The sequence below is a fragment of the Sphaerodactylus townsendi genome, linkage group LG04, assembly GCF_021028975.2.
Source record: "Sphaerodactylus townsendi isolate TG3544 linkage group LG04, MPM_Stown_v2.3, whole genome shotgun sequence".
NCBI lineage: Eukaryota > Metazoa > Chordata > Lepidosauria > Squamata > Sphaerodactylidae > Sphaerodactylus > Sphaerodactylus townsendi.
In genome coordinates, this window is record NC_059428.1 from 64784288 (window position 1) to 64805329 (window position 21042).

Below are 21042 nucleotides of genomic sequence, written 5' to 3' on the forward strand. Positions count from 1 at the left end.
ACTCCTTTTCATAAGGCTAACTGAGCACCACTTGAACCTCTGGGGGCAAGTTTAGATATAAACTCTGAAACATCTTGAAAGTCTATCATATTTTACAAGCATTAAGTACTCTGTGACCAGCTGACATCTTTTCAAAAAGCGAATTACCATCTTTGAATTTATTTATCTGTAAATTCTATAATTTTTGTTAAACTTTTTCAAAAGATTTCCTGCATGGTTATCTGAGGTAAAACCGAGAGAAAAAGTGGAGGAGGTATCACCTCAGTTCCCTAAGTTGGTTCAGTTAAACATTCTGAAGTGGACCATGGTGGGACAGCTAAGGAGAACCCTCAAAGATTATATACACAGAGAAAAACTGACCAGTAGCAAAGAAAATATTATTTTGGGACTTTTAGGAAACATTAACTGTTTTCAAGTATTGAGAGGTAAAAGAATTTGTCTCGTGATCCCTTCAAAATCACTGATGACCACATCCCAAAAATGATATTGGCCAGAGAAAAATTCATCCTTTTTACTGCATGGGTTTTTGCAGTCCTTTGAGGAGCTATTTATGAAGGGGGATGGGGATGGAAAACAAGCTCACGCCTGAATCTCAGTTTTTAAAGCAAACCTAAGTGTCTAACCCTCGTGATTGCTAGAATTAGCTTGAATATGAGATAGTCAACTGCATCAACATGAAATAACCTTGGCTTTTTTTAGCACAGTCACCCAGCAATAATGCATTAAAGCCAAAAACAAGATGAACCAAAACCACTCTAGAACACAATTCATAAGCAATTAAAAAAAAAACCTTTATCTAACCGTGATTAAGGTCATATCTATTTTGTACGATGTCATGGCAAACTGTTCCCAACAAACAAAGACCACAGAGGACAACAGACACTTGAAGTCTAAATAGTGATTTTCTAGTCCTTGCATCTTTCAGCTGTTCCAGGACTAGGCGACAGCACAAAAGAAGGCATAAAGCCAAGAGTGGGATGAGAAGACTAGAAACGCAGGAAAATGAGAGAGGAGAGGAGAGCTGCAAAGAGAGTAGGAGGCATGAAAGTAAGCTGTGGGCAGGGAGGAGGAGTTGACGTGATAAAGCATGAAAAGCCTAGCCTTTTAAAAAGGGAAAATGCAACATTCATCTAAATAAGCTTCAGGAACAGTTGCCATGGCAACCATAACTTTGATTCCTGAAGCTAAAGTTTAGTCTCTGTTATTTATGCTCATCGGTATCATCTGGAGGAACACGACACCAAACCATGTGCTGCTTGAAGGAGCTGATTGGGGGTGGTATCTGCAAGACAGGGCCAAACAATTTTCATCTTTACTACAACAAGAAGCAATATATACTAATACCGTAACCAAAGAATACAAGTCCAGCTTCTTTTAAGCATATGCAGTAAGACTAAAGGGTAATACTGCCTCCCCAAAGCATGGAAAAGTCAGGATAAATCAACCGCTACTCTAGGATTCAAAACTACCAGATGCATCTTCTTCAAAGTGCCTCCAAATCTCAAATAACATTGCTTCTTACAAAGTTGCTCCCCACAAACACCCCTGCATTTGCTCATCCCCAAGAATCTTCTGACCCAGTAGCCAGAATATAATATCCAATATGACAGATAGGCAGAAGCCCTTGAAAACTGGCAGAAATTCCTTTGGGCACTCTTGTGTGAGAATAGCGCAACTACACTCCAAGGAGCACACTGATTTTGCCTTTTCCCCAACGTCTCCAGAGCTTCTCACACCTAGGGTCATGAGTAATTGACTTAAGTCAATAACCTGATACCACAGAATGTTCACCAATAATTCCACCTAAATATTCCACCATCCTGTCATTCCATCTAGCTTCGCCATATTTAGACTTCCACTCTTAATTTTATGGTATCTATACTCAATCAAAATTCAAACACTCCAATAGGAAACAAGACCATGAACCTCTGAGCCAATCCTGCTGCAGATCCTAAAGTGTGCACGTAACTGGGCCAGCAATAGAATTCTTCATACTTACTACAAAATCTATAAATAGGGAAACTCAGCCCTTCCAAAATTGCAACCGTATGGCTTTCCTGGAAGTTGGCTCTGTACCCAGACCTCCCTCCAGCCTTACTGAAATCTACTCCTTGTGCCGTCTGTCCCAAGACTCCCTACCCAGAACCTCTATCTCAGGGACGTAGGTATAGATTTTTATGGGGGGGGTTCAGGGTGTGGGGCCATGCCCCGACGCGCCCCTGGGGCATGGCCACGCCTCCCCAAGCCCCACCCCCGCCCCAAGTGCTTATAAAAGCAGCTCTCTGAGTCCAGGGACAGCAGACTCCCCTGCCCTGCCCTCCCCACCAGCTGGGTTCCCAGTAGGCAGCCAGCAGCCCCTTCTGCCCACCTCTCCGGGCAGAGGCATAGCTAGAGAAAATGGAGTCCGGTGCAAAATCTGAGTTTTGCGACCCCCCACCCCACCCCGGACAGCCGCTGTGATGCTGGAATCCACCCCCAAACAACATCACTTTCAATGGTGTTTAAACTAGAGCAGGGGTAGGGAACCTGCGGCTCTTCTGCCCTTGCACTGAGGCTCCACGAGCTGAGCCACCGGCCCCATCCTTGCCGCGCACCAACTGCCCGCGGCTGGCTGGGCCGTGCTGCGGGCTTTCCCTCTCGCCCGCCCCGTTGGAACAGGGCGGGTGCTTTCCCGCGGCCCGCAAGGCCGAGCCGCCGGCTTTATCCTTGCCTGCCCTGCAGGCAGCAGGGCGGGCGCATCCATGCGCTTCTCAGAATGAGCGGAGTAAAAGGTAAAAAAACCTCAATATATACCGTGTTATCTTTATTTTAAATGTCAAAAATTATTTGCGGCTCCAAGTGTTTTCTTTTCCCGTGGAAATGGGTCCAAATGGCTCTTTGAGTGTTAAAGGTTCCCTACCCCTGAACTAGAGAGCCCAAATTCTCCTTTTAAATCCACCTTAAAGGGAGAATCTGGGATCCCCAGTTAAAACAACATTGAAAGTGATTCTGTTTTGGAGTGGATTATCCCCCACCCTGAAACAGCATCACTTTCAATGTTTAAACTGGGGACTAAAAACTGCGCCCCCTGCAGGCAAAAAACAAAAAAACTAATAAATACAAAACCCCACAAACGGAGGGCAGAGCTTCATACATGTAATGGGGGAGTTGAACCCAAGAACCCCCCCCCTTATCTTCATCCTTGCTCTATCTCATATCATCTTCTTTTTCCTGCCCTGAACCCTGAACTCTTCTCAGGACAGGCAACATATTATTTTCCTTCTTCCCTTTATTTCATCTTAGATTCTCACCCCAAACTTACCACCTAGACAACAACTAAGCATAGCTGGCACTGCAACATTATTTAATTCTATTGTTTTCCATTTTAGTTCATATTTAAGTTCTGAATCTTGAAAAAGCATGTTTCAAGACCTCCTCTCCCTCTGTCACATCTTTCTAAGAATTCTGTGTTAGAAAGAGATCCGTGTATACAGAAACAATCCCCAAATGATTATTCCAGAACTTGTGGACATATCTTGAAGAAGATCTAAATATAACAGGTTTGACTCAGGGACTGATTGGGGTAACAGTGTATCACACAAAAGCTCGTGCCTTTTGCCTGATTTAGCAGAGAACTATGTTGACTACCTATCATAGACAATCCAAATGTGTGAATTCTGATGAGCAGGCAAAAATTACAAGTGCTGGGGGTGGGGGGAACCACAAAGTTCAGAAACAAAAAGGAGACTGTCTTCCATCCGAAATGTTATTTATTAGGTATTCACTTTATTTATGGCCAGTCTCTGTCACTGAGACTGAAGGAGGATAACACCATGTAAAACAATGGGATAAAACAGGATGAGACATTTGATAAGCAATACAATAAAACTAGAAACCATGCAAAAATAGTATCAGGCATGATATGGCAAAGCAGAAAAGAGCATTACAAAAGTAGAAAATGACACAATAAGAACAGAATTATACATACTATACATGTTTTTATTTTACTTCTTGGAATTTGGAGCCTACTCTCTCTCGCTCTTGCCCCCAGTTCAACCCAGCATTTACATACTGAACAGGAATACATGAGGGCCATAGTTATAATGAACGGCTGGATACACTTAACTACTTTGCAAACTGAGCAACAGCATTCTAAGTCACCACATGGTCCACGAACAAACTACATTCCTCATGAATAAACTGAGGTCTAGACCAGAAAAGGAGCTTACTACATTACTGATTAGTTGGTCCTGATCCTTGCCACAGAATGATTCTAGTCAGAGATATGATGGATTTGCAGAGTGTGACCTCCTGCTTCAATCCTATGCACACTTATTCTGGAGAAAAAGCACGTAATTCAGCAGGACTTCTGAGTAAAGATGAATAAGATCCATCTACATACATGGTTTCCAGGAGCCCTTCAAGAATGGTTAATCAAAAAATCCTAAGAGATACTTCAGTTTATGACAAAACACATGGCCAGCCATTTCTGACAGTAACCAGCCATATCTGACAGTAACCAGAGCCAAAACCTGAAACCCTCTGTTTCTTTTACAAGCCAGGAATATTTTTGTCAATGTAGCCATATAGAAAAAGGGAAAACTGGACATATGGTTTAGAACATGGCATTTAACAGCCCCCAAAGTCTGTAATAAGCATTACATATTGTTCTGAAAACTAAGAGTCCATCCATACTCACTTACCAAACCCACATTACTTAGTGGAACTTTCTACACAAGGAACATGCATAGGATTGTGTTGCAAGGTTATTAAAGGAAACCTCACTGTTCCAATCCACCACACACTTCGCATCCTAACTTTCCTTCTGTTTGCTGCCCTTGGGAGTTTGCATAGCCCTCACCAGATTAGACAGAGGCTGTTTCAAGTCTGCACATGAAACTGTCTGTGTGCAAAAGAAATTCCTCATATTCTCCCTCCTCCAGCCACCTGGTCTAGAGCCCCTCTGCACTAAGCAATGCATATTAACTGTTTAACCCTTAACAGGCCTCTAAGTCCCATTTGGTAAAAAGCACTTAAGATAGCACTGCTCTTTTGATACTATAATCTCCCACATCTCAAGAATATGTTTAACAGAGCAGCACCTGATCCCTCTTCTCTTCAGGAACAAGCAGACATCAGCATAAAATATGAACCATGGGAAGAATGATAACTTCCTTTCCAGAACAAGAACATCCTCTTTTGGGGGGGGGGGGGGGGGGTTAAGCCACTTACTTTTTATACCCCAAAAAAGTGCCCACTGTTATTTACATTTTCTTCTGATAATACAGTCACCCATCACAATTAATTTGATTCTGATGTCACAAACAAATAAGATGAGGAAAAGCAGAGAAAGAGAAGGTATGGGTAAACACAAACCCTTCACAAATATTTTGATTCATTATGCCCCACAATTATCCAATTGCTATGCATAAAGTAAACAGTGAATTTCAGAGGGTGGCTGTGTTAGTCTGAGGTAAAACTGTTCGATTTGAAACCAACAAAATTTTCAAGGTATAAGCTTTCACAAGTCAAAGCTTCATATCTGATAAACAGAACTTTGACTCTTGAAAACTTACACTTCAAAAATTTTGTTGGTCTTTAATGCCTCACAGAGTTGTCATCAAGAAGCAACTTGGTCCCTGCTAGGAATCATGCAGCAGTTTCACTAGGAATGAAACCAGCAAAAGCTGCTGAACGAGGGGCCCATGAAGTAAAAGGAGAGAAAATTCCATTTACCTTTGTTGAAGTGTTACTGAAAAGGCTTCCTTCAGTTCCCAACACCCAGGTCTAATCAGAAGCTAAGTATAGGCAACCTTTAAAGCATCAAATAAACCTTCTGGCAAACCATCTCAGTACCTGCCTTCAGTTTGATAAGTCATGAAAATAAAGCTGAACACATACTTGTCAGCTAGGTCTGATGTCACAGTACCATTATTTTAACCACATACGTACTATTACATGCACACAGCCCACTCTGGAACATGTGGTGGCCAGGGACAGAGCCACTTCCGCACCACCGTGCCGCTTCCAAAGGAGTTACAGGCAGAACAGGAAGGGGAAAAAATCTGGTCACCTGAAAAAATCCATTGCTCAAAATTACTTACACCACACTTACTGGTGGCACAAGTCTGAGAGAGGGGAAGAGGGAATTCCCGGACAGAAAGCCTGGTGGAAGCCAACTAAAGCTGGATCACCCTGGGAACACCCCCCACACACACACACTCCCTATACCTGTGAGATGGTCCCGCATCAGCAAAGCTGCAGGCTCTTCCAGGTTTGGGCATCACAGAGCTGCATGGCTAACATTCATGTGCATGTTTGCCCTCTCCACCAATGTGTTTTCCCCTTATGCAAGCTCATACCATTTCCAGGACTCCATTAGCACCCCCGCACCCCCACACACACACACACACACTGACCCTGGATTGGGTTGAAAGTCTCCTTTAAAATTCCAGAATATATCTCCAGTCTCATTCATAAACATGTTAACAGGTATAACTCCAATGCAAATTAAAAACTATCACACACCCTTTGAACATATAAAGAGCAAGAACACTAAACCAGTGAAAGTTTTCAAAAAACATAGTTTGTATCTTGGGTTTTGTAACCTCTTCCACTGCTGCTGGACAAGCAGGGATTCTGCTCCAGAAGCAATAAGACCTCTTTTCCTTAACTGCCAGGCCAAAACCAGGGCTGAAATTGGACCCATGTACCAGGCTTGCAGAACAATCCTATGCTAAAACAGCTTCTACTGTGTTCACACAAGGAAGTGCACATAGGATTATAGACTTAGCCACAAAACACGTTTCATTGCTTTTCAGAAGCTATTCCATTTGTGATTATTCTGTAAAAAGTAAACTTTGCTTCTGAAATTGCCATGTGCCCACTAAGTATATAATCACAGACTGCCCCCTACATTTTTAATAACTAGAAAGAAATACTTTTATGGAAGACAAACTCAGATTTTAAAAATCAGTGTTAATTCCTACAACTCAGCACATCTTGTGATGCCTCATTATTCACTGTTTGAAGAAAGGAGTTCTCTCCATTCAGCAGTTCAGCATCTGTTTGGCATGCAGAAGGTTCCAGATTCCAGTCCCTGGCATCTCTAGTTAAGATGACCAAGTGGTGACATAAAAGCACCTCAACCCAAGAACTACTGCTGGTCAAAGCAAGCAATATTAGCCTTGACAGACCAATGCCCTATAGGCCTATTCATATGTTACAGTGACTGTACATATGCCCTGCATGCAAATGCATACACCTGTTTGTAAAGAACGAATTTGCATTCACTTTACATACAACCAGAGACCATTTCCTGGAAAAGTATGTGGTTTAAACGCATGAACATAACATGAGAATTACTCAGTGCATGTTTGTAGAAAAATCTAATATACAAGCAAGTACAAGCTTTAATTATAACTGACAAAAAGTGTTTGAATAAGGCAGTTTTATGTGGCCAAGTGATGACAACACATACAAGAATGCCTGCTCACAGACTGGATAAAAGAAAACTTCACATATATAAAACTCAACAGAAGCTCTACAACACTGCAACAAACCTTCTCATTGTGAGAAAGGACCGGGCATCTTGCAGGATCAGAGAATAAAGCGTGGACTTCCAATCTGTCATTAGAGGAAAGGAAGTCAAGCAGCTTTCATTCCTACTTCTCCACCACCTATAGCACACACCTCTCTAGACCAGGGGTCTGCAAACTGTGGCTCTCCAGATGTTCATGGACTACAATTCCCATCAGCCATTGTCAGCATGGCCAAGCCCCTGCTGGCAGTAGATAATACAGCCTTCCCCAACCAGGAGTCTCTTTACAACAGAAGGGAAGTAGGCAGAGATATATTTATTTATTTGTACGTAGTAGTCAAGCTGAATGCACTACAATAAAGAAAGGCTGGAATTCCATTTTGATATATATACACACAAGAATTCTAAAAAGTTGGATGGATCTTCACTCCAGAGTACAATGGGTTTACTGAGGATACAAAGTATGAATTTGCAAGGCTAGACTATAATGCAGGTGCAGGGAAGGGTAGGTTTGTTTGAAATTGAGTAGGCTGGTATAAGAACATAAGAGCCTGCTTAATCAGACCAGAGTCCATCTAGTCCAGCACTCTGCTACTCACAGTGGCCCACCAGGTGCCTTTGGGATCTCACATGCAGGATGTAAAAGCAATGGCCTTCTGCTGCTGCTGCTGCTCCCGAGCACCTGGTCTGCTAAGGCATTTGCCATCTCAGATCAAGGAGGATCAAGATTGGTAGCCATAGATTGACTTCTCCTCCATAAATCTGTCCAAGCCCCTTTTAAAGCTATCCAGGTTAGTGGCCATCACCACCTCCTGTGGCAGCATATTCCAAACACCAATCACACGTTGCGTGAAGAAATGCTTCCTTTTATTAGTCTGAATTCTTCCCCCAGCATTTTCAATGTATGCCCCCCGGTTTTAGTATTGTGAGAAAGAGAGAAAAAATTATCTCTGTCAACATTTTCTAACCCATTCATAATTTTACAGACTTCAATCATGTCCCCCCTCAGACGTATCCTCTCCAAACTAAAGAGTCCCAAACGCTGTAGCCTCTCCTCATAATGAAGGTGCTCCAATTTCTCAATCATCCTATATTTTAATTTACAATAATTTTGCCACAGAAGCATTTTAGTCTCCTCCCTGAAGCTTGTTTTTATATACCTATAGTATTTTCAGCTGTCTTTTTAAAAATCAGTACACACTCTATGTACATAAGATTGCACCATCTGCAACCAATATATAACTTAAACAAAGCAAACTGCATTTTTTATGTGGGGAGAGGTATACAAGGCAGAACATGATATGCAGTGGAAACACAAGATGTAGTTCTGCAGACAACAGAGAAACTACTTTAGGTTCTTTGGTTACATACCTTCCGATGCCCTGTGCAAGATACTAAAGATCATGACTTGGTTCAACATCTATCAAATAATTTGGCATTACTAAAAGCATGCCTTAGCAGCTTTGAACATTTTCAGAGAAGAAAATTCTTTCAAGCAAGACAGACAACTTATGCTAATTTTTAAATCCTATTACTTTCATGGCATTCATCTACAGCTCTTCAGAGAGCTTTCATTAGGTTGGATCCCTTGATATGGTGTAACTGAATTTATAAACAGAGAGTGGCACAGTGGCTTTGTTTTAAGGGGGTAATGCCTCAGTACAATTAATATTTGTCATGTGGACGGACAGCAGTTACTACAACAAATGTCTTATTTATGTGCAGCATGCGCTTACACAAGCTTACTCAGAAGTATTTTCTCCATCTTGTGGGACTTACAACTGCAGGCTCAATTAGATCTTTCTAAAATAACTGTATGTCAACATATTTATTGTTATGAAAATGCAATGTGACTTATTTAGCAAAGATGCAGCACAGGCAGCATTCTCAAGACTCTGTGTTGTCCATCAAAGCCCCACACAGGCACATATTTACATGCCCTCTAATAATCTCCTAGGAAGAAAGTGTCGTGTGTGAGCAGCTCCTTCTGCCAGTCTGAGTTAAGGGCATCTGGATATAAACACTATTCACTGATTGTGACTGAAGATGTTGGGGATAAACAAAAAGCACTAACTCCCCCTAGCCTTCTCATGCAGGACAGGAGGCTGCAGGCAGCAGTAGGAAGCAATCTTGTCTGGCACGGCCATTTCGATGGAGAAATCTTCTAGGAGCATCCAAACGCAAAATGCACAGGCACAACACAAGAGCAGATCGGAGAATCAGCCACGCACATCCTCGGGTAGCTGGGGCTAGCTTTGATCTCAGCAGCATTTGAGATGCAAATGAGAGACTGAAGAAGGGATATTGGCGCGGGGCGGGGGGAGATACTAGGGCTCCCTCTGTGTCATTCTATCCTCCTTGGAGAAGCCTTGATCTCTCCTTTCTCACCCACCGCCCGATCCCTGTCCATATCTGTTTGCTATTATGCAGATATTTTTCCTCACAGTTGCACACACCGGCCCCATCGTGCTTTGGCACAACAGCCAGGGGTTAGCTCAAAGCTCTATCATGCTTCCTAATCCCCGGCCTGCCAGGATGTTAGATCGGGTCTCAACATAAGATTACGGGGCGAATCAACCCACCTCTCGCCGTAGCCGATGGCAACAGCAAGAGCGGTCGCCCCTCCAGCCGGAGAGCAGAGGAAATTGGTTTCCTCCAGCTGCTGCAGCTGCCTCGGACACAGACGCAGAAGGATGCGGGGTCCGGTCAGCCTTTTCCCCTTCTTTCTTCACCACCAGGTACCTTTCCTGGCCAGCGTCTCTTTTCGCCTCCCAGGCATGCTCCATCCTGATGATCACCTAGCTTACTGATTCATTCATTCATCTCGCTAGCGGGGGGAAGAGAGTGGAATGTGCAACACACGGCGCAGGGCCACTCACGCTCTTGCCCGCACCAGTGCCTGGAGGAGAGCAGAGACGAAGTAGCCAGGGAAGACGAGAAGCGCCCGCTCCACATCCCTCTCCACGGCGGCCACTCATTCATTCAACCAAATAACCCATCGGGACGCCCGTTCGTACCTGCTGTAGCTGCCCATCTGCCAAGGATGTTTCTCGTGCCCTGCCAGGGCATTGCAGATCTCTCCAGAAGGGCAGACGCACGACGGCTCTTTCCCAGCTGCAGAGCCACCGCTCTCAAGACCACACTCTGCCAGTAGCAGCCGCTGCCATATTGTTACTGCATGCCCTCAGAAAGGCGGGGCCTAAGGACTCCTTGGAAACGAAACCCCATTGGCTGTCCCCGCGGCCAATCAAGCCTACACAGCCCAATGAGCTGAACCGGCGGCGAACAGCGGGGCGTTTGGAGTTAGAACTGTGACAATAGCAGCTGCACGCGGGAAGACCGGGGGCAGGGGGGCTGGGGCAGCGGCTGAGTCCTCGCCAAATGGCCGTTCTTCCGGGGTCGAGGAACTGCACCATCTGCCTCCGCGCTCCCAACGAGGGTCTACCTGTAACAAAAGCCGCGTTCCTTTAAGGAACGGTGACGCTGCCGATGGCCTGCCAATCCAATAGAGCATCAACCAATCAGAGCCAAAATCTGGGATTAAATTCACGCGCGCCGAGGTGAACGTTTAGCGATTGGTTGGCTGCGAGAGTGGAAGAGTTTTATTCCACCTCCTGAAGCAGAGGCGGTCGCATTTTTAAATGCACAATCTGTAACATGAGGTGTGTTGCTGGATGGGGTTCTTTTCGAGTTTCAAGAAAGGTGGTTTTCTAGTAGAAGGGTTACTACATGATGCCATAGTTTCAACAGAGGTTCATTTGAACCCACGTGGAGTATGCTTTTGTTTTCGATTCGGGATATAATTATTTTTAATTGTGATTAATTCATAGAAGTTTTATTAACTTTCACAGTTCTGTAAAGACTTGTACCCCTGCAGAAACTGAGTACTGAGCGTTATGTGCAAAAAAAATGTAACCGAAACGAGACTGGTTAAAGAAAAGCAGTTCCCAAGCCATAAGAATAGCAGGGGAAAAAGGAGTTGAAACTCTTCTTGCGTAATGAGTATGCCTTATACCAAAATGGACCATTGGTCTACTGCAGTCAGTGTTTTCTACTGTGACCAACAGCAGATGTCCGGGATCTCTGGCAGAGTTCTTTCACATCACTTACTATCTAATTAATTTTAAAGGAAGATACCAGGGATCCCACCTGGGACTCAATTTTCAAAGCATGTAAATGTATAAGTGGGGCGAGGGGGGGAACAAGCGGGTGGGTGGCGCCATTATTCCACAGGCGCCATTTCCCCCCACTATGCCTCTGACTGGATGATTCTGTTCTATGATTATCAGTATGACCTCCATGTGTGGATGTTTTAAGTCCAGCATTTGGAGCCACCTCCACATGAGCAGCACACAAATCTAGTGAAATCGGTTTCTTTTCCCACTTATTTACATGAAGCCTGTTGGGTGACCTTGGACTAGACACAGTTCTCTCAGACCTCTCAGCCTTACCTACTCCACAAGGTGTTGTGGGTAAGGGAAGATTATTGAAAGCCACTTTGAGACTCCTTAAAGATAGAGAAAAGCAGGGTATAAAAAGTAACTCTTGTGTAAAACAGCTGAACAAAATTGAAACAGTGCCTGTTTCTATAAGAAATTGATGTCCTCTAAGATTTCAGTGGCCACTGCTATGCAACCACAATAATATTGCCAGCCTTTAACTCTTGGTTTGTATCAGTGAAAGGCAAATGGAAGCAGGGGTATTTCCTGGGCTATACTAGTCTCTGAGGCCACTGCTATTTCTTTCCCTCTTGCCCTGAAAGGAGAACTAATTGGAACCATGCGTATCAGCAGCGATCAGGCTAATTGCTATCATGCAATTTTCCCAGGTTTCCTAGCTCTGACTATGCAACACCACATAACTCAAGCAGGGCTAGGTAACAGCCTCTATACAAGTTGGACAACTACCTGTAGGCCTCGCCTGCAGTGGCCTCTGCTCACGTCACCTGAGTGACTTGTTACTATGTGAGTTTTGCAACTTTGCCAGACTTTTCCCAGGGAAAGGCTGCCATGCCAGAAGAAGAGAAAATTCAGAGCCAGCATTGTGTGATATTTAAAGTGCTGAGCTAAGATACGGGAGACCTAGGTTTAAATCCTTGCACTGGCCTGGAAGCTAGCTGGTTGACCTTGAACTAGTCTATCTGTCTCATATGGTTGTTTTATGGGAAAAAGTGAGGCTCCATTGGGAAGAAATAAAAGGTATAAATGAAGTAAATAAATAATTAATACAGCTAAAACCTGCTGGGAGTCGATAAAAGAAAACTTGTTTGGTGACTGGGAAGGACAGATGAAAGCAGGTAGAGGACATAGCATATGGGAATTCAAAGGAGGAGAGAAAGAAAAATAGTGTGGAGAAGAGAATATGGGGAAATGTAGCAGTTTCTTTAAACCCTTGAAGGTTCCATACTTGTAAACAATTAAAACAATTAAAATTCTCAGAGAGTTCATTCCAGGCAGCAGCCAGAAAGTCACTGTGTAACAGAAATAAAGAGTAAAGGAGTCTCTTATTCAGCTTAAGGTTTCGGAGTAGGCTGAGGAAGTCCTTTGATGTAACTAGTGCAAAAAGCCAGTATGCTGATTCTCTGTGGATGCTCCGACTCTTTATTTGACCTTCAGAGAAATCATTCTGCATTTGCTATGAAGGATATTTAAATTGTGCATTTGCAGTTTAGCATGATATTGTACACAGCCCTAAATGACCAAAATAGGCACCTTGTTTATACTGCTGGATATTGTTATCACATTGTGACTGGACTTTTGTATTTTATAATATTGTTTGCAAATTGTATTTGTATGTTTTCACTTAATATAGAGTACTGCATTTTCATAGCGTGGTGACCTTGGGGTTATTTGTGTTTTTTTGTTGTTTGTAGGTTTTTCATAACCCCACCCTCTTTGGTTGTAAGTAACTGGCAGGGGGCAGCCACACATGTAGCAATGTGTTTCTGAACAACGCCTCTTGTACGTTGCTCTCCTTCCCACATGCCAGCTCTAACTGATAGTATTAGATGTTTAAACTGATCCCTGTCTTTTGGGTAAAGGTTGAATATGTTTAAGGCATAAGCATCTGCAATAACTGTTTTGGTTGGACTATTTGGCAAGGAGGTGTGTGATGATCTATCTTTTTGACATGGCTATTGCCAGCCTCTATTTGAGGAGAACACAGATTCCAGAGCAGTCAACTCCCAACTGGCAGGGGTGTGTGAAATTTCTTAATCACATGAGGGCAACTCTGTCTAGATTGCTTTTCCCTTCTGGAATTCTCAAGTTCACTTTCTAACCTGGCCAGTATAGTTGTTCAGCTCTGGCAGATGATGTCATTCACAAATTGACCAGCTGTAATTGGACCCTGGAGGCATGGGGTTACAATACCTATACCAGGGTGAGACATTTTAGATTTAAAAATCAAATCTAACAGCTAAGGGAGTCCTTAAAATATCAACAAAATGGAGCCAGTTGCCAGGTCACCCTATCATTTAGGATTGTACAAACCTGTGAGACGCGCTCAAGTCTGCAAATTGTGGGGTAACACTCCCCAGCAAAATAATGCCAATAATGTCCATACATTGGAGGTGTGTGGGTGTGTGAAGTAGCACATTTGGGCTACTAATGCTACCTAAAAGGAACAGTCTAGAAGAGAAAAGGACACTAGAGCCAGCTGTATCAGTCACAAGGACAGCGAGTCAGTGGAGGGAAGAGCTACAGCCAGGGGAGATATGGAAGGGACTTAAGAGCTCCCCCTCCCCTTCTAGTCCTTACAGTTCCCTTATTTTGTCTGTCAAGCAATTAAGAAAGGTACATGCTTCTTTGGTCTTTTTTGTTTCCGTATATACTCGTGTATAAGTCGACCTGCATATAAGTCGAGGCACCTAATTTTACCACAAAAAGCTGGAAAAACTTATTGACTCGCATATAAGTCGAGGGTGGGAAATGCAGCAGCTGCTGGTAAATTTCAAAAATAAAAATAGAGACCAATAAAATTACATCAATTGAGGCATCAGTAGGTTAAATGTTTTTGAATATTTATTTCAAAGAAAAACTGTAAACTGGCTCTGTAAGTGGAAAAGAGGGTCAACAAGAACAATATGGTCTCAACAATAACTTTAAAAGTACAAAAACCTTAGCTCAATCAGCAACCAAGCTAAAACACAAGAGTTAAAATCCTTCAAAACTGGATTCCTCCTCATCATCTGTATGTCCAAATGTAACTCAACTTAGATTTTAAGAGGGATATTATCAGAAATGGAAAATCTACTATTAGCTTCCATTGTAAACAATGGGGGATGGGGCACCCTTTTGGGGATCAATAACTTTGGATCCCCTGACCCAAACTTCACCAAACCTGGCTGGTATCATAAAGAGACTCTCCTGATGAGACCAGCCAGGTTTGGTGAAGTTTGGTTCCGAGGGTCCAAAGTTATGGACCCTCAAAAGGGTAGCCCCATCTACTAATAGCTCCCATTGAAAACAATGGGGAATGGGGTCACCTCCTTTGGGGGTCCATAACTTTGGACCCCTGAACCAAACTTTACCAAACTTGGCTGGTATCATCAGGAGTGTCTTCTGAGCGTACCCTGAAATTTTGGTGTCACTAGCATAAAAACTGCGCCCCCTGCTGGCCGGCAACGTAAAAACACAAAAAAATTTAATGACCCGCATATAAGTCGAGGGGAGCTTTTTCAGCATTAAAAATGTGCTGAAAAATTCGACTTATACAGGAGTATATACGGTAATTTCTATGACATTTTAATCTATCTCTGCTCTGTAGTAAAAGGAAATAAAGGTAATGATCTAAAAAGTGTTGTGTTTCATACCCATCAATGTATCTCATAGTAAATGTTAGCTGAGTGATTATGCAACAGTGCTCCACAAACTGATTAAACAGTAGAGAAAGCTTTATTCAGGAAAGAACATACTTGATAGTGAAGAGTAGACATAGAGACAGGTTTCTAGCCACATCACTAGCTGAGAGAGACAGAGTTGTAGAACTTCGAGAAGAAGCAGGAGATTGCCCTAAGAGAAGCAATCTGAAGACAGACCAGGAATGACATTTATCAGGAAAGAAAGTGCTGACCTCAGCGCGTTATCTAACTAGCCTTTCTTCTTGCTACTCCCTGCAGGGTTCTTCTTTTCTTTGTATACCAGACATTGCTTACTCCAACAGCAAACTGGCTGGTTTTCCATGTCAACCACAAACACTGCACAACAGGGACACCCACAGACAAGCTAGAAATTTCTAGGAGACTCCTCAGATATGCAGAAACATTGTTTTGTTAACTAAGCAAGGAAAAGGGGGGCCCCTCAAAATTGGCTGATGAAAATTAAATATGCTCTGAAAAAGATGTAATGTTTTTTTTAAAAAGCCAAGTGTCTGTCAGAGGGGAAAAGGTGTGTAGAGGGAAGTTTGCTGAAGCTGAGTTCAGAGAATCCTGGGGAGGGGTTGTCAAATAACGTATTCTCACTGGTTCCTTGTAGGGCCCCAACTTATGCCTGAATTGGCTTTCTTGTTTGGTTTACTTTGAAAAGAGTGGGCTTTTAAGACCCTGTATCCAGGGTTGCCTATCTCTTGGATATGAAGGTAAGCTAGTGGTTAATTAAGAAATAGTTCTTGGCAGCAAATTAGGATGCCATGTAGGCTGGAAATGTGTGTTCCTCTTTGGAGAAAATGCAATGAGGAATTTACAAGCAATTTAAAAAGAACATCAGAAACTTGTTATAGAGTGTGAGGTCTAGGCTGGGAGAGCAGCAGATGGCTATGATAAGACATCACAGCACTGGCAGCAAGCGCAGAGATGAGAGAAGAATGATGGAGCTATGGCTAAATAGCTAAAGCCCGATTCAAAGTATATTTATTTGGAAGTAAAGGCCACCCAGGCCTGGTCTACACATACTACAAAATGGGATGCTGAGTTCTAAGGTGATAGAGTTGGCTGTGTGTGGAGGTCACATTTGTGATCTTTCTCCATGTAAAAGTCTGTGGCAAATTTAAAATTATATCAGGGAGAAATGTTCCAATTTATCTAGTTAGCTATGGCCATTTATGCATTGCATTGCATTCTGCCTTGCAGTGAATTTACCTTTGGTCTGCTGGAGTAACTCCTGTGACTGGTAAGTGAGGGAAGGCAGCCAAGGGAAGGGGGCATCACTGGCATTGACGGGGCTGTGCCCGAGGCAGCTGTTTCACACAGCATGGCACCTAAGAGACGAGAGGCGTTTTGCCTCAAGAGCAGCTTTTGATACCTGGGAATGCCTGTGGCTTCCAAATGAAAGGGGGAGGGAAACCCAATTGCCATGGTGTGGTGAGAAACTGGCTTCACTTGGAAGTCAACCTCATATGAAAAGGCCAGCAGTGACAAATGCACTTGCTGCTGCCTGCCTGGCTCCTCCCTCACCATGCAGACATGCAGGGAGGAAAGAGAGCTACCAGGGAGAAGGCCAGTAGAGCAATTTTCCCACATGTGTTTGGCTGCCCAGGAGGCCCTGACCTCGCCAAGACACCCCCTCCTTCTCTGGTGCCATTGAGCCATGGCCGCTTCACCAGAGGAGGCACAGATTGCAGGAGGAGTCCCTGGAGTATCATGCTCCGGGCTTGCCACCTTAATTCATTTTCTGCAAGGTGCCACAGAGCGGTTCTCGTTCCAGTGCCTGGCTTTGGTATTAAGTGCCCCAGGCAAGCAGGCTGCCCCCCGAAATCAAACTTAGTGTCTTTTGGTAAGTAGCTGCTACTTGGCTTGGCCCAGGAAGGGAGTGAGTGGATAATAGTGGTTCTGGGATAATAGTGGTTCAGTTACAATCTTGCAATCTAGTTTACCTAACATGATAGTAAGAGATAAAAGGCGCCAGCTGTACATGAGTTTCATAGAGAAAACACAAGATAAGAATATATTAAATTATTATACTTGTAATGCATTAGCAAACCCTTAGAGAGTTTTTACAAAGCATCTCTAGGTAGCCACTAACAAACCAAACTGGATTGGGGGTTAACTAGTATAGCATCATTACACTGTTATTAAGGGGGCATCACTATAAGTTAATAGGTGGTATGTTAATTGCCACCACTTGATGGCACCCTCGCTCATCTAGGATGTAACAACGGAATTATTTAGAATCAAATATCTTGATCAGAGATCTATTTCATGAACAGTGAGCCTTTGAGAAACAATAATATTCATGTTAGTACTATCTGAATACTCTAAGCACCACTTTCTGCAGTCACCCAAATACTATCTGAAACTATGAAAACTGCAGACATTGCTGCTGAATCTACTGGTACAAGCTGATTCACGCCATACATTCTCCATAATGCCCCTCCTACCTGCTATCTAGATCCATCCTGGCTACAAATTTGCCCGAACCTTTAGGAGGCTCCAAAAGTATTGGTTCAAATTGAAAACAGAAAAGAATACAGGCTTGCTTTCTGAGGGCATAGCTGAAAGTGCCTTGGGGGCCATAATTGTGATGATTCTTCATAATAAACAGCTAGCTTAGCAAGAACTTAAAGTGGTTTGTCATGTTTTACAGCTCTGGTGCTGTAGCTTAGAATGTGATGAAAGAAGTCACATGATCTATGAAAAATTAACCACACAGATACGTTAATTAGCATCTTTTTGCACATTTAGCTCAAAGTATTCTTACATCATTTCCCCATAACCTCTGCTGGTCCACTTTGTCCACAATTATTCCCAATTTGTGTTACATCATGTCACAATGCATTCTCTCACACCACACACAGAAGCACAATAAAGACACAAGCAGATTGGCCTGGCAGCCTTCTTCTGTGCAAAGGTTGCATAACTTTTTTTGGCTCAAAGGCACCTGTAGCGATAATCTATTACTCATAGCTTTGTTCTCTCAAACTTCTAGAGATCTGCAGGCTAGTCTTTCAGGGCACATGCGCATAATAGAAATAAATGGTGGGTAGAGCAGAACTTAAATAATATGGTACAGACCAAGCTAGTATTTACACATAATTGTAAATAACAAGTTCGCAACTGTTTTAAAAAACGAAAAGCAGACTTGAAAGGATTTGATTTTGAGTAGATAAGTAGCACAAGGAGGTTAGTGAGCCAGAATTCTTAACTCCTTCTTGGGCTCTTTGGCCCTTCCAGATATCTGCATCGCTGTGGTGTGAAACAGTATGCTGGACTAGATGGGCTGATCTAGCAAACTCTGCTTATGTTCTTAAGTTTTATGGCTTTTGTTCATAAACACCACTGACAAATTTAGAGAACTAGAGTGGTATACTCAAATTAGGATTTGAGAGACCAACGTTCAGATCCATTCTGTGCCACAGAATCTTGGCTTAGTCACTAACTCTCAGCCAAACCAAACTCACAGGGCTATTGTGAGGATGAAATGGAAGATACAAGAACTGTGTTGTCACTTTGGGTCTCTCATTGAAGAGAAAGATGGAGTATAAATGAAGAAAAATAAACACAGTAATAGTGATCGAAGTATTGTTAACACTCTCCCAGGGGAATTTAATCTTATATCATATAAATATATTGGAATTTGCCACAATGTCTTTAAAACTTCAGAAATAATTTACAGTTACTTGTTTATTATAATACTATTCAGTGTCATCCTAACAACACTTTCCTGGGAGCATAGATTGCGGTAGGATTCCAAGCAGATCAATTTAGGATTGCTCTCAAAGACTGCATTCGGAAGAGGACTTCCCTGGGAATAAACCCATGGGACTTACTTTTAAGTAGACCTGTTTAGGATTGTTCTCTAAATCACACAGAACAACACCTGGGACGGTGCCACGGCGGGGAATAACTTATTAGAGGAGAGTGAAAAGGCAGGTGAACTATTCAGGATAAAGAAGACAGGAGATTTGTGAATTCATCTGCCATTTCCTAGACTTTCTTTTTCTAGAGTGCTCCTCTTAGGTCCTGGTTCCTTGGGGACTGAATTAGGTAGGCAGTAGGACCCAAGCGGAGCATTCTAGAACAAAGACGATTATGTAAAATATAGAGTAGAACAAAAGTTATGTAAAGTATAGAGTAGAAATAATGAAAATTCAATGAACAATAAGTCTGAAAATACCTAAAAGAAATGTTGAACAGCCTTTCTGGTAACATACAGATTCAAAGGAACAGGTTTACTCAGTCATAAATAAGCTTTGAAACATGAACAAGCCTGCAGCTGGAACTGGGCAGTTTTCCCAGAGGTTAGCATTACTAGCCTTACTCCCACTTTCCCATCCATCTTTCCCATTCATCTCACGTTGCGGGAGGGTGGTTTAAGGAACAACCAGGGACAAATGTTGCTGCTGATGATGATAATGATCTCTCCCATAACAGAGAGTATTGGTCATTGTCATCAAAAAATCAAAGGCAGAAAGTGTGTCACTGGGAAAAAGGGGAAATATCAGTGATATATGTTTCTTTTGTCTTTCTCACAGTCTCTATGTTTCTTGTGATTTATTTTTTTATAAGTTGGGCTAAATCTTTACAATGAACTTTGGCCATTTTCCTTTCTAGAAATGTTGCTTTACACTCTTATTTGTGCATTGGGAATTACCTTGGCTAAAAGGAGGATGACCTACCTTAGGATGTAAAAACACTTGGTTGGTCCAGTAGTCGAACTAGGGTAGAGCACAGAGTAGCAGCTGGTCTGATTGTGCCAATTCCATTACCTTGGGCCCAGTGTAAAATCTGAACAGGCTCATATGCTATAAAGGCTGTGAATAACCTCTGAAAAGCCTGTCTGATCCTGGGGGAGCTGAGGACATATTCTTTATGTCTCTCTCAAATGAATGTGTATGTCAGGATTAGGGCTGTGCTGAGAGCATCTTTATCCTGGTGCTGTCTGGCACCAAAAGATTTAGAACTCTTCACTGCATTATCAAAGCAAGATGGGCTTAACATGTTACAGCAAGAGTTTTAGACCAGAGAGTTTTCCCAACAGACTAGAAGTGACGCAGACAGCAAGAATACAGAATATTAGAACAGCATAAACTGCAAAGTTAAGTAGTAAGTATTTTACATTATTACATATTATAATAGTAGATAGCTGGCTTATTTCTCTAAAATATACATGTACTGCTGGCCCACGCTCAGCCATTCAATGTTTCTTCCTGATAATTGCAATGTAGCCAGGCTGCCTTCTAGTCCAATCAATGTGCAGCTGTCAATCATACCAGAAGTGTTCTTAATTTCACCCCAGGAATACAATGGGATTTGCAAGGCAACCCCATCCATCCAATGCTTAATACATGCCCCATGTTTGTCAACATAAGACCCTAAATACCATAACTAAAGTTAGAGATCATAAGAGCAAATAATTTGAAAAGTTTTAAAGCAAAAATATTCAGTATGAATTTCCAGATGCTAGCATGATTTTAGGAAATGATGAAAAGGGTCCTATCAGGAATATATCTGAAACTCAGAAATCAGATTTTTTTACACACCCACTGCAATCATATAAGCAAGTCACAGCCATTCCCCACCAAGCAACTCCCATCACAGCATCATTGTCTTGTTGATCCAGTCATCCCAACCTCTACTGCAGCTGCCT

At 42.7% G+C, this 21042-nt stretch overlaps 1 protein-coding gene across 4 annotated transcripts in view; it reads right to left on the minus strand.

Annotated features, from left to right (window-relative positions):
• Nucleotides 1-10899, minus strand: part of TIAM1 (TIAM Rac1 associated GEF 1) — a 237403-nt gene extending 226504 nt beyond the window's left edge. For all 4 annotated transcript variants that reach the window (XM_048492825.1, XM_048492826.1, XM_048492822.1 and 1 more), the window contains exon 1: nucleotides 10537-10899. The gene's annotated coding sequence lies outside the window, so the exon portion shown is untranslated. The remainder of the gene's footprint in view (nucleotides 1-10536) is intronic.
• Nucleotides 10900-21042: the final 10143 nt, after the last annotated feature.